Genomic DNA, 16467 nt, shown 5'->3' with positions numbered 1-16467 from the left:
GTTGCAAGCGGGTTTTTAAGTGCTCTGGAGTCATTTCGTTGCAAGCGGGTTTTTAAGTGCTCTGGAGTCATTTCGTTGCAAGCGGGTTTTTAAGTGCTCTGGAGTCATTTCGTTGCAAGCGGGTTTTTAAGTGCTCTGGAGTCATTTCGTTGCAAGCGGGTGTTTAAGTGCTCTGGAGTCATTTCGTTGCAAGCGGATGTTTAAGTGCTCTGGAGTCATTTCGTTGCAAGCGGGTTTTTAAGTGCTCTGGAGTCATTTCGTTGCAAGCGGGTTTTCAAGTGCTCTGGAGTCATTTCGTTGCAAGCGGGTTTTCAAGTGCTCTGGAGTCATTTCGTTGCAAGCGGGTTTTCAAGTGCTCTGGAGTCATTTCGTTGCAAGCGGGTTTTTAAGTGCTCTGGAGTCATTTCGTTGCAAGCGGGTTTTTAAATGCTCTGGAGTCATTTCGTTGCAAGCGGGTTTTTAAGTGCTCTGGAGTCATTTCGTTGCAAGCGGGTTTTTAAGTGCTCTGGAGTCATTTCGTTGCAAGCGGGTTTTTAAGTGCTCTGGAGTCATTTCGTTGCAAGCGGGTTTTTAAGTGCTCTGAAGGCATTTCGTTGTAAGCAGGTTTTTAAGTGCTCTGTAGTCATTTCGTTGCAAGCGGGTTTTTAAGTGTTCTGGAGTCATTTCGTTGCAAGCTCTGGAGTCATTTCGTTGCAAGCGGGTTTTCAAGTGCTCTGGAGTCATTTCGTTGCAAGCGGGTTTTTAAGTGCTCTGGAGTCATTTCGTTGCAAGCGGGTTTTTCAGTGCTCTGGAGTCATTTCGTTGCAAGCGGGTTTTTAAGTGCTCTGGAGTCATTTCGTTGCAAGCGGGTTTTTCAGTGCTCTGGAGTCATTTCGTTGCAAGCGGGTTTTTAAATGCTCTGGAGTCATTTCGTTGCAAGCGGGTTTTTAAGTGCTCTGGAGTCATTTCGTTGCAAGCGGGTTTTTAAGTGCTCTGGAGTCATTTCGTTGCAAGCGGGTTTTTAAGTGCTCTGGAGTCATTTCGTTGCAAGCGGGTTTTTAAGTGCTCTGGAGTCATTTCGTTGCAAGCGGGTTTTTACGTGCTCTGGAGTCATTTCATTGCAAGCGGGTTTTTACATACTTCTCAGACATTTCACTGGAAGCGGGTTTTTTAAGTGCTCTGGAGTCATTTCGTTGTAAGCGGGTTTTTAAGTACTCTGGAGTCATTTCGTTGCAAGCGGGTTTTTAAGTGCTCTGGAGTCATTTCGTTTCAAGCGGGTTTTTAAGTTCTCTGAGGTCATTTCGTTGCAAGCGGGTGTTTAAGTGCTCTGGAGTCATTTCGTTGCAAGCGGGTTTTTAAGTGCTCTGGAGTCATTTCGTTACAAGCGGCTTTTTAAGTGCTCTGGAGTCATTTCGTTGCAAGCGGGTTTTTAAGAGCTCTGGACTCATTTCGTTGCAAGCGGGTTTTTAAGTGCTCTGGAGTCATTTCGTTGCAAGCGGGTTTTTAAGTGCTCTGGACTCATTTCGTTGCAAGCGGGTTTTTAAGTGTTCTGGAGTCATTTCGTTGCAAGCGGGTTTTTAAGTGCTCTGAAGCTATTTCGTTGTAAGCGGGTTTTTAAGTGCTCTGGAGTCATTTCGTTGCAAGCGGGTTTTTAAGTGTTCTGGAGTCATTTCGTTGCAAGCGGGTTTTTAAGTGCTCTGGAGTCATTTCGTTGCAAGCGGGTTTTTAATTGCTCTGGAGTCATTTCGTTGCAAGCGGGTTTTTAAGTGCTCTGGAGTCATTTCGTTGCAAGCGGGTTTTTAAGTGCTCTGGAGTCATTTCGTTGCAAGCGGGTTTTTAAGTGCTCTGGAGTCATTTCGTTGCAAGCGGGTTTTTAAGTGCTCTGGAGTCATTTCGTTGCAAGCGGGTTTTTAAGTGCTCTGGAGTCATTTCGTTGCAAGCGGGTTTTTAAGTACTCTGGAGTCATTTCGTTGCAAGCGGGTTTTTAAGTGCTCTGGAGTCATTTCCTTGCAAGCGGGTTTTTAAGTGCTCTGGAGTCATTTCGTTGCAAGTGGGTGTTTAAGTGCTCTGGAGTCATTTCGTTGCAAGCGGGTTTTTAAGTGATCTGGAGTCATTTCGTTGCAAGCGGGTTTTTAAGTGCTCTGGAGTCATTTCGTTGCAAGCGGGTTTTTAAGTGCTCTGGAGTCATTTCGTTGCAAGCGGGTTTTTAAGTGCTCTGGAGTCATTTCGTTGCAAGCGGGTTTTTAAGTGCTCTGGAGTCATTTCGTTGCAAGCGGGTTTTCAAGTGCTCTGGAGTCATTTCGTTGCAAGCGGGTTTTTAAGTGCTCTGGAGTCATTTCGTTGCAAGCGGGTTTTCAAGTGCTCTGGAGTCATTTCGTTGCAAGCGGGTTTTTAAGTGCTCTGGAGTCATTTCGTTGCAAGCGGGTTTTTCAGTGCTCTGGAGTCATTTCGTTGCAAGCGGGTTTTTAAATGCTCTGGAGTCATTTCGTTGCAAGCGGGTTTTTAAGTGCTCTGGAGTCATTTCGTTGCAAGCGGGTTTTTAAGTGCTCTGGAGTCATTTCGTTGCAAGCGGGTTTTTAAGTGCTCTGGAGTCATTTCGTTGCAAGCGGGTTTTTAAGTGCTCTGGAGTCATTTCCTTGCAAGCGGGTTTTTAAGTGCTCTGGAGTCATTTCCTTGCAAGCGGGTTTTTAAGTGCTCTGGAGTCATTTCCTTGCAAGCGGGTTTTTAAGTGCTCTGGAGTCATTTCCTTGCAAGCGGGTTTTTAAGTGCTCTGGAGTCATTTCGTTGCAAGAGGGTGTTTAAGTGCTCTGGAGTCATTTCGTTGCAAGCGGGTTTTTAAGTGATCTGGAGTCATTTCGTTGCAAGCGGGTTTTTAAGTGCTCTGGAGTCATTTCGTTGCAAGCGGGTTTTTAAGTGCTCTGGAGTCATTTCGTTGCAAGCGGGTTTTTAAGTGCTCTGGAGTCATTTCGTTGCAAGCGGGTTTTTAAGTGCTCTGGAGTCATTTCGTTGCAAGCGGGTTTTTAAGTGCTCTGGAGTCATTTCGTTGCAAGCGGGTGTTTAAGTGCTCTGGAGTCATTTCGTTGCAAGCGGGTTTTTAAGTGCTCTGGAGTCATTTCGTTGCAAGCGGGTTTTTAAGTGCTCTGGAGTCATTTCGTTGCAAGCGGGTTTTTAAGTGCTCTGGAGTCATTTCGTTGCAAGCGGGTGTTTAAGTGCTCTGGAGTCATTTCGTTGCAAGCGGGTTTTTAAGTGCTCTGGAGTCATTTCGTTGCAAGCGGGTTTTTAAGTGCTCTGGAGTCATTTCGTTGCAAGCGGGTTTTTAAGTGCTCTGGAGTCATTTCGTTGCAAGCGGGTTTTCAAGTGCTCTGGAGTCATTTCGTTGCAAGCGGGTTTTCAAGTGCTCTGGAGTCATTTCGTTGCAAGCGGGTTTTTAAGTGCTCTGGAGTCATTTCGTTGCAAGCGGGTTTTTAAGTGCTCTGGAGTCATTTCGTTGCAAGCGGGTTTTTAAGTGCTCTGGAGTCATTTCGTTGCAAGCGGGTTTTTAAGTGCTCTGGAGTCATTTCGTTGCAAGCGGGTTTTCAAGTGCTCTGGAGTCATTTCGTTGCAAGCGGGTTTTTAAGTGCTCTGGAGTCATTTCGTTGCAAGCGGGTTTTTAAGTGCTCTGGAGTCATTTCGTTGCAAGCGGGTTTTTAAGTGCTCTGGAGTCATTTCGTTGCAAGCGGGTTTTTAAGTGCTCTGGAGTCATTTCCTTGCAAGCGGGTTTTTAAGTGCTCTGGAGTCATTTCCTTGCAAGCGGGTTTTTAAGTGCTCTGGAGTCATTTCGTTGCAAGCGGGTGTTTAAGTGCTCTGGAGTCATTTCGTTGCAAGCGGGTTTTTAAGTGATCTGGAGTCATTTCGTTGCAAGCGGGTTTTTAAGTGCTCTGGAGTCATTTCGTTGCAAGCGGGTTTTTAAGTGCTCTGGAGTCATTTCGTTGCAAGCGGGTTTTTAAGTGCTCTGGAGTCATTTCGTTGCAAGCGGGTTTTTAAGTGCTCTGGAGTCATTTCGTTGCAAGCGGGTGTTTAAGTGCTCTGGAGTCATTTCGTTGCAAGCGGATGTTTAAGTGCTCTGGAGTCATTTCGTTGCAAGCGGGTTTTTAAGTGCTCTGGAGTCATTTCGTTGCAAGCGGGTTTTCAAGTGCTCTGGAGTCATTTCGTTGCAAGCGGGTTTTCAAGTGCTCTGGAGTCATTTCGTTGCAAGCGGGTTTTCAAGTGCTCTGGAGTCATTTCGTTGCAAGCGGGTTTTTAAGTGCTCTGGAGTCATTTCGTTGCAAGCGGGTTTTTAAATGCTCTGGAGTCATTTCGTTGCAAGCGGGTTTTTAAGTGCTCTGGAGTCATTTCGTTGCAAGCGGGTTTTTAAGTGCTCTGGAGTCATTTCGTTGCAAGCGGGTTTTTAAGTGCTCTGGAGTCATTTCGTTGCAAGCGGGTTTTTAAGTGCTCTGAAGGCATTTCGTTGTAAGCAGGTTTTTAAGTGCTCTGTAGTCATTTCGTTGCAAGCGGGTTTTTAAGTGTTCTGGAGTCATTTCGTTGCAAGCTCTGGAGTCATTTCGTTGCAAGCGGGTTTTCAAGTGCTCTGGAGTCATTTCGTTGCAAGCGGGTTTTTAAGTGCTCTGGAGTCATTTCGTTGCAAGCGGGTTTTTCAGTGCTCTGGAGTCATTTCGTTGCAAGCGGGTTTTTAAGTGCTCTGGAGTCATTTCGTTGCAAGCGGGTTTTTCAGTGCTCTGGAGTCATTTCGTTGCAAGCGGGTTTTTAAATGCTCTGGAGTCATTTCGTTGCAAGCGGGTTTTTAAGTGCTCTGGAGTCATTTCGTTGCAAGCGGGTTTTTAAGTGCTCTGGAGTCATTTCGTTGCAAGCGGGTTTTTAAGTGCTCTGGAGTCATTTCGTTGCAAGCGGGTTTTTAAGTGCTCTGGAGTCATTTCGTTGCAAGCGGGTTTTTACGTGCTCTGGAGTCATTTCATTGCAAGCGGGTTTTTACATACTTCTCAGACATTTCACTGGAAGCGGGTTTTTTAAGTGCTCTGGAGTCATTTCGTTGTAAGCGGGTTTTTAAGTACTCTGGAGTCATTTCGTTGCAAGCGGGTTTTTAAGTGCTCTGGAGTCATTTCGTTTCAAGCGGGTTTTTAAGTTCTCTGAGGTCATTTCGTTGCAAGCGGGTGTTTAAGTGCTCTGGAGTCATTTCGTTGCAAGCGGGTTTTTAAGTGCTCTGGAGTCATTTCGTTACAAGCGGCTTTTTAAGTGCTCTGGAGTCATTTCGTTGCAAGCGGGTTTTTAAGAGCTCTGGACTCATTTCGTTGCAAGCGGGTTTTTAAGTGCTCTGGAGTCATTTCGTTGCAAGCGGGTTTTTAAGTGCTCTGGACTCATTTCGTTGCAAGCGGGTTTTTAAGTGTTCTGGAGTCATTTCGTTGCAAGCGGGTTTTTAAGTGCTCTGAAGCTATTTCGTTGTAAGCGGGTTTTTAAGTGCTCTGGAGTCATTTCGTTGCAAGCGGGTTTTTAAGTGTTCTGGAGTCATTTCGTTGCAAGCGGGTTTTTAAGTGCTCTGGAGTCATTTCGTTGCAAGCGGGTTTTTAATTGCTCTGGAGTCATTTCGTTGCAAGCGGGTTTTTAAGTGCTCTGGAGTCATTTCGTTGCAAGCGGGTTTTTAAGTGCTCTGGAGTCATTTCGTTGCAAGCGGGTTTTTAAGTGCTCTGGAGTCATTTCGTTGCAAGCGGGTTTTTAAGTGCTTTGGAGTCATTTCGTTGCAAGCGGGTTTTTAAGTGCTCTGGAGTCATTTCGTTGCAAGCGGGTTTTTAAGTACTCTGGAGTCATTTCGTTGCAAGCGGGTTTTTAAGTGCTCTGGAGTCATTTCCTTGCAAGCGGGTTTTTAAGTGCTCTGGAGTCATTTCGTTGCAAGTGGGTGTTTAAGTGCTCTGGAGTCATTTCGTTGCAAGCGGGTTTTTAAGTGATCTGGAGTCATTTCGTTGCAAGCGGGTTTTTAAGTGCTCTGGAGTCATTTCGTTGCAAGCGGGTTTTTAAGTGCTCTGGAGTCATTTCGTTGCAAGCGGGTTTTTAAGTGCTCTGGAGTCATTTCGTTGCAAGCGGGTTTTTAAGTGCTCTGGAGTCATTTCGTTGCAAGCGGGTTTTCAAGTGCTCTGGAGTCATTTCGTTGCAAGCGGGTTTTTAAGTGCTCTGGAGTCATTTCGTTGCAAGCGGGTTTTCAAGTGCTCTGGAGTCATTTCGTTGCAAGCGGGTTTTTAAGTGCTCTGGAGTCATTTCGTTGCAAGCGGGTTTTTCAGTGCTCTGGAGTCATTTCGTTGCAAGCGGGTTTTTAAATGCTCTGGAGTCATTTCGTTGCAAGCGGGTTTTTAAGTGCTCTGGAGTCATTTCGTTGCAAGCGGGTTTTTAAGTGCTCTGGAGTCATTTCGTTGCAAGCGGGTTTTTAAGTGCTCTGGAGTCATTTCGTTGCAAGCGGGTTTTTAAGTGCTCTGGAGTCATTTCCTTGCAAGCGGGTTTTTAAGTGCTCTGGAGTCATTTCCTTGCAAGCGGGTTTTTAAGTGCTCTGGAGTCATTTCCTTGCAAGCGGGTTTTTAAGTGCTCTGGAGTCATTTCCTTGCAAGCGGGTTTTTAAGTGCTCTGGAGTCATTTCGTTGCAAGAGGGTGTTTAAGTGCTCTGGAGTCATTTCGTTGCAAGCGGGTTTTTAAGTGATCTGGAGTCATTTCGTTGCAAGCGGGTTTTTAAGTGCTCTGGAGTCATTTCGTTGCAAGCGGGTTTTTAAGTGCTCTGGAGTCATTTCGTTGCAAGCGGGTTTTTAAGTGCTCTGGAGTCATTTCGTTGCAAGCGGGTTTTTAAGTGCTCTGGAGTCATTTCGTTGCAAGCGGGTTTTTAAGTGCTCTGGAGTCATTTCGTTGCAAGCGGGTGTTTAAGTGCTCTGGAGTCATTTCGTTGCAAGCGGGTTTTTAAGTGCTCTGGAGTCATTTCGTTGCAAGCGGGTTTTTAAGTGCTCTGGAGTCATTTCGTTGCAAGCGGGTTTTTAAGTGCTCTGGAGTCATTTCGTTGCAAGCGGGTGTTTAAGTGCTCTGGAGTCATTTCGTTGCAAGCGGGTTTTTAAGTGCTCTGGAGTCATTTCGTTGCAAGCGGGTTTTTAAGTGCTCTGGAGTCATTTCGTTGCAAGCGGGTTTTTAAGTGCTCTGGAGTCATTTCGTTGCAAGCGGGTTTTTAAGTGCTCTGGAGTCATTTCGTTGCAAGCGGGTTTTCAAGTGCTCTGGAGTCATTTCGTTGCAAGCGGGTTTTTAAGTGCTCTGGAGTCATTTCGTTGCAAGCGGGTTTTTAAGTGCTCTGGAGTCATTTCGTTGCAAGCGGGTTTTTAAGTGCTCTGGAGTCATTTCGTTGCAAGCGGGTTTTCAAGTGCTCTGGAGTCATTTCGTTGCAAGCGGGTTTTCAAGTGCTCTGGAGTCATTTCGTTGCAAGCGGGTTTTCAAGTGCTCTGGAGTCATTTCGTTGCAAGCGGGTTTTCAAGTGCTCTGGAGTCATTTCGTTGCAAGCGGGTTTTCAAGTGCTCTGGAGTCATTTCGTTGCAAGCGGGTTTTTAAGTGCTCTGGAGTCATTTCGTTGCAAGCGGGTTTTTAAGTGCTCTGGAGTCATTTCGTTGCAAGCGGGTTTTTCAGTGCTCTGGAGTCATTTCGTTGCAAGCGGGTTTTTAAATGCTCTGGAGTCATTTCGTTGCAAGCGGGTTTTTAAGTGCTCTGGAGTCATTTCGTTGCAAGCGGGTTTTTAAGTGCTCTGGAGTCATTTCGTTGCAAGCGGGTTTTTAAGTGCTCTGGAGTCATTTCGTTGCAAGCGGGTTTTTAAGTGCTCTGGAGTCATTTCGTTGCAAGCGGGTTTTTAAGTGCTCTGGAGTCATTTCCTTGCAAGCGGGTTTTTAAGTGCTCTGGAGTCATTTCCTTGCAAGCGGGTTTTTAAGTGCTCTGGAGTCATTTCGTTGCAAGCGGGTGTTTAAGTGCTCTGGAGTCATTTCGTTGCAAGCGGGTTTTTAAGTGATCTGGAGTCATTTCGTTGCAAGCGGGTTTTTAAGTGCTCTGGAGTCATTTCGTTGCAAGCGGGTTTTTAAGTGCTCTGGAGTCATTTCGTTGCAAGCGGGTTTTTAAGTGCTCTGGAGTCATTTCGTTGCAAGCGGGTTTTTAAGTGCTCTGGAGTCATTTCGTTGCAAGCGGGTGTTTAAGTGCTCTGGAGTCATTTCGTTGCAAGCGGGTGTTTAAGTGCTCTGGAGTCATTTCGTTGCAAGCGGGTTTTTAAGTGCTCTGGAGTCATTTCGTTGCAAGCGGGTTTTCAAGTGCTCTGGAGTCATTTCGTTGCAAGCGGGTTTTCAAGTGCTCTGGAGTCATTTCGTTGCAAGCGGGTTTTCAAGTGCTCTGGAGTCATTTCGTTGCAAGCGGGTTTTTAAGTGCTCTGGAGTCATTTCGTTGCAAGCGGGTTTTTAAATGCTCTGGAGTCATTTCGTTGCAAGCGGGTTTTTAAGTGCTCTGGAGTCATTTCGTTGCAAGCGGGTTTTTAAGTGCTCTGGAGTCATTTCGTTGCAAGCGGGTTTTTAAGTGCTCTGGAGTCATTTCGTTGCAAGCGGGTTTTTAAGTGCTCTGAAGGCATTTCGTTGTAAGCAGGTTTTTAAGTGCTCTGTAGTCATTTCGTTGCAAGCGGGTTTTTAAGTGTTCTGGAGTCATTTCGTTGCAAGCTCTGGAGTCATTTCGTTGCAAGCGGGTTTTCAAGTGCTCTGGAGTCATTTCGTTGCAAGCGGGTTTTTAAGTGCTCTGGAGTCATTTCGTTGCAAGCGGGTTTTTCAGTGCTCTGGAGTCATTTCGTTGCAAGCGGGTTTTTAAGTGCTCTGGAGTCATTTCGTTGCAAGCGGGTTTTTCAGTGCTCTGGAGTCATTTCGTTGCAAGCGGGTTTTTAAGTGCTCTGGAGTCATTTCGTTGCAAGCGGGTTTTTAAGTGCTCTGGAGTCATTTCCTTGCAAGCGGGTTTTTAAGTGCTCTGGAGTCATTTCCTTGCAAGCGGGTTTTTAAGTGCTCTGGAGTCATTTCCTTGCAAGCGGGTTTTTAAGTGCTCTGGAGTCATTTCCTTGCAAGCGGGTTTTTAAGTGCTCTGGAGTCATTTCGTTGCAAGAGGGTGTTTAAGTGCTCTGGAGTCATTTCGTTGCAAGCGGGTTTTTAAGTGATCTGGAGTCATTTCGTTGCAAGCGGGTTTTTAAGTGCTCTGGAGTCATTTCGTTGCAAGCGGGTTTTTAAGTGCTCTGGAGTCATTTCGTTGCAAGCGGGTTTTTAAGTGCTCTGGAGTCATTTCGTTGCAAGCGGGTTTTTAAGTGCTCTGGAGTCATTTCGTTGCAAGCGGGTTTTTAAGTGCTCTGGAGTCATTTCGTTGCAAGCGGGTGTTTAAGTGCTCTGGAGTCATTTCGTTGCAAGCGGGTTTTTAAGTGCTCTGGAGTCATTTCGTTGCAAGCGGGTTTTTAAGTGCTCTGGAGTCATTTCGTTGCAAGCGGGTTTTTAAGTGCTCTGGAGTCATTTCGTTGCAAGCGGGTGTTTAAGTGCTCTGGAGTCATTTCGTTGCAAGCGGGTTTTTAAGTGCTCTGGAGTCATTTCGTTGCAAGCGGGTTTTTAAGTGCTCTGGAGTCATTTCGTTGCAAGCGGGTTTTTAAGTGCTCTGGAGTCATTTCGTTGCAAGCGGGTTTTTAAGTGCTCTGGAGTCATTTCGTTGCAAGCGGGTTTTCAAGTGCTCTGGAGTCATTTCGTTGCAAGCGGGTTTTTAAGTGCTCTGGAGTCATTTCGTTGCAAGCGGGTTTTTAAGTGCTCTGGAGTCATTTCGTTGCAAGCGGGTTTTTAAGTGCTCTGGAGTCATTTCGTTGCAAGCGGGTTTTTAAGTGCTCTGGAGTCATTTCGTTGCAAGCGGGTTTTTAAGTGCTCTGGAGTCATTTCGTTGCAAGCGGGTTTTCAAGTGCTCTGGAGTCATTTCGTTGCAAGCGGGTTTTCAAGTGCTCTGGAGTCATTTCGTTGCAAGCGGGTTTTCAAGTGCTCTGGAGTCATTTCGTTGCAAGCGGGTTTTTAAGTGCTCTGGAGTCATTTCGTTGCAAGCGGGTTTTTAAGTGCTCTGGAGTCATTTCGTTGCAAGCGGGTTTTTCAGTGCTCTGGAGTCATTTCGTTGCAAGCGGGTTTTTAAATGCTCTGGAGTCATTTCGTTGCAAGCGGGTTTTTAAGTGCTCTGGAGTCATTTCGTTGCAAGCGGGTTTTTAAGTGCTCTGGAGTCATTTCGTTGCAAGCGGGTTTTTAAGTGCTCTGGAGTCATTTCGTTGCAAGCGGGTTTTTAAGTGCTCTGGAGTCATTTCGTTGCAAGCGGGTTTTTAAGTGCTCTGGAGTCATTTCCTTGCAAGCGGGTTTTTAAGTGCTCTGGAGTCATTTCCTTGCAAGCGGGTTTTTAAGTGCTCTGGAGTCATTTCGTTGCAAGCGGGTGTTTAAGTGCTCTGGAGTCATTTCGTTGCAAGCGGGTTTTTAAGTGATCTGGAGTCATTTCGTTGCAAGCGGGTTTTTAAGTGCTCTGGAGTCATTTCGTTGCAAGCGGGTTTTTAAGTGCTCTGGAGTCATTTCGTTGCAAGCGGGTTTTTAAGTGCTCTGGAGTCATTTCGTTGCAAGCGGGTTTTTAAGTGCTCTGGAGTCATTTCGTTGCAAGCGGGTGTTTAAGTGCTCTGGAGTCATTTCGTTGCAAGCGGGTGTTTAAGTGCTCTGGAGTCATTTCGTTGCAAGCGGGTTTTTAAGTGCTCTGGAGTCATTTCGTTGCAAGCGGGTTTTCAAGTGCTCTGGAGTCATTTCGTTGCAAGCGGGTTTTCAAGTGCTCTGGAGTCATTTCGTTGCAAGCGGGTTTTCAAGTGCTCTGGAGTCATTTCGTTGCAAGCGGGTTTTTAAGTGCTCTGGAGTCATTTCGTTGCAAGCGGGTTTTTAAATGCTCTGGAGTCATTTCGTTGCAAGCGGGTTTTTAAGTGCTCTGGAGTCATTTCGTTGCAAGCGGGTTTTTAAGTGCTCTGGAGTCATTTCGTTGCAAGCGGGTTTTTAAGTGCTCTGGAGTCATTTCGTTGCAAGCGGGTTTTTAAGTGCTCTGAAGGCATTTCGTTGTAAGCAGGTTTTTAAGTGCTCTGTAGTCATTTCGTTGCAAGCGGGTTTTTAAGTGTTCTGGAGTCATTTCGTTGCAAGCTCTGTAGTCATTTCGTTGCAAGCGGGTTTTCAAGTGCTCTGGAGTCATTTCGTTGCAAGCGGGTTTTTAAGTGCTCTGGAGTCATTTCGTTGCAAGCGGGTTTTTCAGTGCTCTGGAGTCATTTCGTTGCAAGCGGGTTTTTAAGTGCTCTGGAGTCATTTCGTTGCAAGCGGGTTTTTCAGTGCTCTGGAGTCATTTCGTTGCAAGCGGGTTTTTAAATGCTCTGGAGTCATTTCGTTGCAAGCGGGTTTTTAAGTGCTCTGGAGTCATTTCGTTGCAAGCGGGTTTTTAAGTGCTCTGGAGTCATTTCGTTGCAAGCGGGTTTTTAAGTGCTCTGGAGTCATTTCGTTGCAAGCGGGTTTTTAAGTGCTCTGGAGTCATTTCGTTGCAAGCGGGTTTTTACGTGCTCTGGAGTCATTTCATTGCAAGCGGGTTTTTACATACTTCTCAGACATTTCACTGGAAGCGGGTTTTTTAAGTGCTCTGGAGTCATTTCGTTGTAAGCGGGTTTTTAAGTACTCTGGAGTCATTTCGTTGCAAGCGGGTTTTTAAGTGCTCTGGAGTCATTTCGTTTCAAGCGGGTTTTTAAGTTCTCTGAGGTCATTTCGTTGCAAGCGGGTGTTTAAGTGCTCTGGAGTCATTTCGTTGCAAGCGGGTTTTTAAGTGCTCTGGAGTCATTTCGTTACAAGCGGCTTTTTAAGTGCTCTGGAGTCATTTCGTTGCAAGCGGGTTTTTAAGAGCTCTGGACTCATTTCGTTGCAAGTGGGTTTTTAAGTGCTCTGGAGTCATTTCGTTGCAAGCGGGTTTTTAAGTGCTCTGGACTCATTTCGTTGCAAGCGGGTTTTTAAGTGTTCTGGAGTCATTTCGTTGCAAGCGGGTTTTTAAGTGCTCTGAAGCTATTTCGTTGTAAGCGGGTTTTTAAGTGCTCTGGAGTCATTTCGTTGCAAGCGGGTTTTTAAGTGTTCTGGAGTCATTTCGTTGCAAGCGGGTTTTTAAGTGCTCTGGAGTCATTTCGTTGCAAGCGGGTTTTTAATTGCTCTGGAGTCATTTCGTTGCAAGCGGGTTTTTAAGTGCTCTGGAGTCATTTCGTTGCAAGCGGGTTTTTAAGTGCTCTGGAGTCATTTCGTTGCAAGCGGGTTTTTAAGTGCTCTGGAGTCATTTCGTTGCAAGCGGGTTTTTAAGTGCTTTGGAGTCATTTCGTTGCAAGCGGGTTTTTAAGTGCTCTGGAGTCATTTCGTTGCAAGCGGGTTTTTAAGTACTCTGGAGTCATTTCGTTGCAAGCGGGTTTTTAAGTGCTCTGGAGTCATTTCCTTGCAAGCGGGTTTTTAAGTGCTCTGGAGTCATTTCGTTGCAAGTGGGTGTTTAAGTGCTCTGGAGTCATTTCGTTGCAAGCGGGTTTTTAAGTGATCTGGAGTCATTTCGTTGCAAGCGGGTTTTTAAGTGCTCTGGAGTCATTTCGTTGCAAGCGGGTTTTTAAGTGCTCTGGAGTCATTTCGTTGCAAGCGGGTTTTTAAGTGCTCTGGAGTCATTTCGTTGCAAGCGGGTTTTTAAGTGCTCTGGAGTCATTTCGTTGCAAGCGGGTGTTTAAGTGCTCTGGAGTCATTTCGTTGCAAGCGGGTTTTTAAGTGCTCTGGAGTCATTTCGTTGCAAGCGGGTTTTTAAGTGCTCTGGAGTCATTTCGTTGCAAGCGGGTTTTTAAGTGCTCTGGAGTCATTTCGTTGCAAGCGGGTTTTTAAGTGCTCTGGAGTCATTTCGTTGCAAGCGGGTTTTTAAGTGCTCTGGAGTCATTTCGTTGCAAGCGGGTTTTCAAGTGCTCTGGAGTCATTTCGTTGCAAGCGGGTTTTTAAGTGCTCTGGAGTCATTTCGTTGCAAGCGGGTTTTTAAGTGCTCTGGAGTCATTTCGTTGCAAGCGGGTTTTTAAGTGCTCTGGAGTCATTTCGTTGCAAGCGGGTTTTTAAGTGCTCTGGAGTCATTTCGTTGCAAGCGGGTTTTTCAGTGCTCTGGAGTCATTTCGTTGCAAGCGGGTTTTTAAATGCTCTGGAGTCATTTCGTTGCAAGCGGGTTTTTAAGTGCTCTGGAGTCATTTCGTTGCAAGCGGGTTTTTAAGTGCTCTGGAGTCATTTCGTTGCAAGCGGGTTTTTAAGTGCTCTGGAGTCATTTCGTTGCAAGCGGGTTTTTAAGTGCTCTGGAGTCATTTCGTTGCAAGCGGGTTTTTAAGTGCTCTGGAGTCATTTCCTTGCAAGCGGGTTTTTAAGTGCTCTGGAGTCATTTCCTTGCAAGCGGGTTTTTAAGTGCTCTGGAGTCATTTCCTTGCAAGCGGGTTTTTAAGTGCTCTGGAGTCATTTCGTTGCAAGAGGGTGTTTAAGTGCTCTGGAGTCATTTCGTTGCAAGCGGGTTTTTAAGTGATCTGGAGTCATTTCGTTGCAAGCGGGTTTTTAAGTGCTCTGGAGTCATTTCGTTGCAAGCGGGTTTTTAAGTGCTCTGGAGTCATTTCGTTGCAAGCGGGTTTTTAAGTGCTCTGGAGTCATTTCGTTGCAAGCGGGTTTTTAAGTGCTCTGGAGTCATTTCGTTGCAAGCGGGTTTTTAAGTGCTCTGGAGTCATTTCGTTGCAAGCGGGTGTTTAAGTGCTCTGGAGTCATTTCGTTGCAAGCGGGTTTTTAAGTGCTCTGGAGTCATTTCGTTGCAAGCGGGTTTTTAAGTGCTCTGGAGTCATTTCGTTACAAGCGGGTTTTCAAGTGCTCTGGAGTCATTTCGTTGCAAGCGGGTTTTCAAGTGCTCTGGAGTCATTTCGTTGCAAGCGGGTTTTCAAGTGCTCTGGAGTCATTTCGTTGCAAGCGGGTTTTCAAGTGCTCTGGAGTCATTTCGTTGCAAGCGGGTTTTCAAGTGCTCTGGAGTCATTTCGTTGCAAGCGGGTTTTCAAGTGCTCTGGAGTCATTTCGTTGCAAGCGGGTTTTTAAGTGCTCTGGAGTCATTTCGTTGCAAGCGGGTTTTTAAGTGCTCTGGAGTCATTTCGTTGCAAGCGGGTTTTTAAGTGCTCTGGAGTCATTTCGTTGCAAGCGGGTTTTTAAGTGCTCTGGAGTCATTTCGTTGCAAGCGGGTTTTTAAGTGCTCTGGAGTCATTTCGTTGCAAGCGGGTTTTTAAGTGCTCTGGAGTCATTTCGTTGCAAGCGGGTTTTTAAGTGCTCTGAAGGCATTTCGTTGTAAGCGGGTTTTTCAGTGCTCTGGAGTAATTTCGTTGCAAGCGGGTTTTTACGTGCTCTGGAGTCATTTCATTGCAAGCGGGTTTTTACATACTTCTCAGACATTTCACTGGAAGCGGGTTTTTTAAGTGCTCTGGAGTCATTTCGTTGTAAGCGGGTTTTTAAGTACTCTGGAGTCATTTCGTTGCAAGCGGGTTTTTAAGTGCTCTGGAGTCATTTCGTTGCAAGCGGGTTTTTAAGTTCTCTGAGGTCATTTCGTTGCAAGCGGGTGTTTAAGTGCTCTGGAGTCATTTCGTTGCAAGCGGGTTTTTAAGTGCTCTGGAGTCATTTCGTTGCAAGCGGCTTTTTAAGTGCTCTGGAGTCATTTCGTTGCAAGCGGGTTTTTAAGAGCTCTGGACTCATTTCGTTGCAAGCGGGTTTTTAAGTGCTCTGGAGTCATTTCGTTGCAAGCGGGTTTTTAAGTGCTCTGGACTCATTTCGTTGCAAGCGGGTTTTTAAGTGTTCTGGAGTCATTTCTTTGCAAGCGGGTTTTTAAGTGCTCTGAAGGCATTTCGTTGTAAGCGGGTTTTTAATTGCTCTGGAGTCATTTCGTTGCAAGCGGGTTTTTAAGTGTTCTGGAGTCATTTCGTTGCAAGCGGGTTTTTAAGTGCTCTGGAGTCATTTCGTTGCAAGCGGGTTTTTAAGTGCTCTGGAGTCATTTCGTTGCAAGCGGGTTTTTAAGTGCTCTGGAGTCATTTCGTTGCAAGCGGGTTTTTAAGTGCTCTGGAGTCATTTCGTTGCAAGCGGGTTTTTAAGTGCTCTGGAGTCATTTCGTTGCAAGCGGGTTTTTAAGTGCTCTGGAGTCATTTCGTTGCAAGCGGGTTTTTAAGTGTTCTGGAGTCATTTCGTTGCAAGCGGGTTTTTAAGTGCTCTGGAGTCATTTCGTTGCAAGCGGGTTTTCAAGTGCTCTGGAGTCATTTCGTTGCAAGCGGGTTTTCAAGTGCTCTGGAGTCATTTCGTTGCAAGCGGGTTTTCAAGTGCTCTGGAGTCATTTCGTTGCAAGCGGGTTTTCAAGTGCTCTGGAGTCATTTCGTTGCAAGCGGGTTTTCAAGTGCTCTGGAGTCATTTCGTTGCAAGCGGGTTTTTAAGTGCTCTGGAGTCATTTCGTTGCAAGCGGGTTTTTAAGTGCTCTGGAGTCATTTCGTTGCAAGCGGGTTTTTAAGTGCTCTGGAGTCATTTCGTTGCAAGCGGGTTTTTAAGTGCTCTGGAGTCATTTCGTTGCAAGCGGGTTTTTAAGTGCTCTGGAGTCATTTCGTTGCAAGCGGGTTTTTAAGTGCTCTGAAGGCATTTTGTTGTAAGCGGGTTTTTCAGTGCTCTGGAGTCATTTCGTTGCAAGCGGGTTTTTACGTGCTCTGGAGTCATTTCATTGCAAGCGGGTTTTTACATACTTCTCAGACATTTCACTGGAAGCGGGTTTTTTAAGTGCTCTGGAGTCATTTCGTTGCAAGCGGGTGTTTAAGTGCTCTGGAGTCATTTCGTTGCAAGCGGGTTTTTAAGTGCTCTGGAGTCATTTCGTTGCAAGCGGCTTTTTAAGTGCTCTGGAGTCATTTCGTTGCAAGCGGGTTTTTAAGAGCTCTGGACTCATTTCGTTGCAAGCGGGTTTTTAAGTGCTCTGGAGTCATTTCGTTGCAAGCGGGTTTTTAAGTGCTCTGGACTCATTTCGTTGCAAGCGGGTTTTTAAGTGTTCTGGAGTCATTTCGTTGCAAGCGGGTTTTTAAGTGCTCTGAAGGCATTTCGTTGTAAGCGGGTTTTTAATTGCTCTGGAGTCATTTCGTTGCAAGCGGGTTTTTAAGTGTTCTGGAGTCATTTCGTTGCAAGCGGGTTTTTAAGTGCTCTGGAGTCATTTCGTTGCAAGCGGGTTTTTAAGTGCTCTGGAGTCATTTCGTTGCAAGCGGGTTTTTAAGTGCTCTGGAGTCATTTCGTTGCAAGCGGGTTTTTAAGTGCTCTGGAGTCATTTCGTTGCAAGCGGGTTTTTAAGTGCTCTGGAGTCATTTCGTTGCAAGCGGGTTTT

Source organism: Meriones unguiculatus, chromosome 20 (assembly GCF_030254825.1).
Source record: "Meriones unguiculatus strain TT.TT164.6M chromosome 20, Bangor_MerUng_6.1, whole genome shotgun sequence".
Classification (NCBI taxonomy): Eukaryota; Metazoa; Chordata; class Mammalia; order Rodentia; family Muridae; genus Meriones; species Meriones unguiculatus.
The sequence above is the reverse complement of the archived record's forward strand: the minus strand, read 5'-3'. Positions refer to the sequence as shown.